The sequence below is a fragment of the Lontra canadensis genome, unplaced genomic scaffold (genome assembly GCF_010015895.1).
Source record: "Lontra canadensis isolate GAN:19392208 unplaced genomic scaffold, GSC_riverotter_1.0 scaffold1, whole genome shotgun sequence".
NCBI classification, from domain to species: Eukaryota; Metazoa; Chordata; class Mammalia; order Carnivora; family Mustelidae; genus Lontra; species Lontra canadensis.
In genome coordinates this window covers 95515118-95517328 of record NW_022630995.1, presented here as the reverse complement: position 1 = coordinate 95517328, position 2211 = coordinate 95515118, and the positions used below count along the sequence as shown (strand labels likewise).

Here is a 2211-nt window from a genome sequence, read left to right as displayed (position 1 = left end):
GTCAGTCAGAAGCATAGGTGACAACCTGGACTTGTGACTGGCATCTGAAGGGTCAGAGGAGAAGAGGGAGTCTTGTAGGACTGAGCCCTTAATCTGTGGGGTCTGTTACTATCTCCAGGCAAATAGTATCAGAATCGAGTTAATTGCTTAATAGTGTTGGAAAAAATATATACTGTATAGGATGTCTAGTTAGTATTACATAGAATCTACGGACTAAGCATTAGTATTTTAGTACAAATTTTACCAGGATATCTGATGCTAAATCCGGGTCACTTAACTTCCTAAAGGCATATAAGCATGTGCTTATTTTTATTATTTATTATTATTTATTACATATTTTATAAGTATTTATAATAAGTAAGATTATTTATTATTATTTATTACTTCTACACTAAGCACTAAGGGCTTAAAAGAAATTTTATTAGAAAAAAATAAATGTTATTAGAATACACAATGTCATAGAATTGTCATAGAATATACAATGAATGAATACATAGAATGTCATAGAATATACAATGGCCCCACTGAAATTGATGGCAATGATGTCCTCACCAGATAAGAAAGCCTCACAGAAGCTTGGTTTCCAATTACATAACCTACTCAAGCTTCCCAAAGCACATAAATGGTGCATATATGAATGGTTCTACTCAAATATAGATAAGCACCTGTTTGAAGGCGATGATGACTTCTGTGTCTGTCAGGAGGAGTACTTTCCTAATTTAACAACAAGAAAGTTAACAAGAATAGAAAAATCAGGCAACTTATGGGAAAACCAAAGAGATGTTCTTGTGCATTTTTTGAGGAAGAGAGAGCAGCATTAAAACAGAAATGGCAGAAAATAAGACTCTTACAACAAACAAAAGTGCAGATGTTTCCCAGTTTGAAGATCTCCCAGATGAAATCCCTTTGCCCCTGGGTATTGGAATCAAAGTTACAGCTCGATTATGTGGTGTTCATGATGGTCTCTTCACTGGACAAATAGTTGCTGTGGATACTTTTAATGCTACGTATAGAGTAACTTTTGATAGGGCAGGGCTTGGCACCCATACCATCCCTGACTATGAAGTCCTTAGTAATGAGCCTCATGAGACAATGCAAGTTGCTGCCTTTGGACAAAAACAGGGACCTTCCTGATTCTTTATGACTCCACCACGGTTACATTATACTCCTCCTCTCCAGTCACCAATTATGGATGATGATCCTGTACTAGCAGTCACCTTGGAGACTTAAGATTTCTGCCTCTAACACTGAAATGCTAGTTGGTTTTCCAGTACAATTCCTTATCCAAGTGACCAAGTTGTCAAAAATTCTCATGATTAAAAAGGAACATATCAAAAATTAAGACCAATGAACACAGAAGCAGAAAAATTGAAATCCTATCCCATGCCCATCAGCACTGAATTTCAGCAGAGATATGCAACCATCCTTCTGGAGCTTGAGCAACTCAACAAGGACCTCAACAAAGTTTTGCATGAAGTGCAGCAATACTGCTATGAGCCTTCTCCAGACCAGGGTGGGCAGGCTGTGGACCAGCCCAGAGACAGGAGATAGAGGTGTGAGGAGGAAGTCCAGGAGCTTGACTGGCAGCCAGCGCCTCCACTGGATGGCCCCGTGTTGAGAATGAAAATCTGACAGACTTAATCCCCAGCTCACTCCTATTTTATTACAAATTAAGTGTCTGGCAGAATGAGGAGAGCTGAATTCCTTTGAGTTCAAATCACTTACAGATTCATTAAATGATTTCAAGAATACAACAGATGCTTCTAATATCAGTTGCTTTCAGGATAATGTAGAAATCCGTGTTTCACATATTCAGAACGGCCTGAACCAGATGGGAAGCCTGCAGGCCTTCACCACCAAGAACACCAACAGAGACTGAGAAACAGCCTTCCCTATTGGAGCCACACAGGACACTAGTATTCCTTCACCTCAGCTTCCATCACCAAATGACCCACGTGCTGGAAAACGAGAACTGTGGATCTCCAGCAAAGACACCGGAACATAATATCGTGTTCTTTGAACCACCACTGCTGACCGGCAGTCTGTTTATTTTTCTTCCTGTGATTCAGCTTCAGTAGCATCACTTATGTTACATGATTATTGGCAAGTATTTTTCACCCAAAACTGTCTGAAGGTAAGATGCTTTCACGGAAGAGTGTGCAGACCCTTTATCAATATGCATGAATTGAGTCAACAGGCACAGACAGCTGT

General features: G+C 39.7%; 1 pseudogene; it reads left to right on the top strand.

Annotated features, from left to right (window-relative positions):
• The first annotated feature begins 542 nt into the window (after positions 1-542).
• On the top strand, positions 543-1879 carry LOC116876211 (annotated as a pseudogene).
• The last annotated feature ends 332 nt before the right edge of the window (positions 1880-2211 follow it).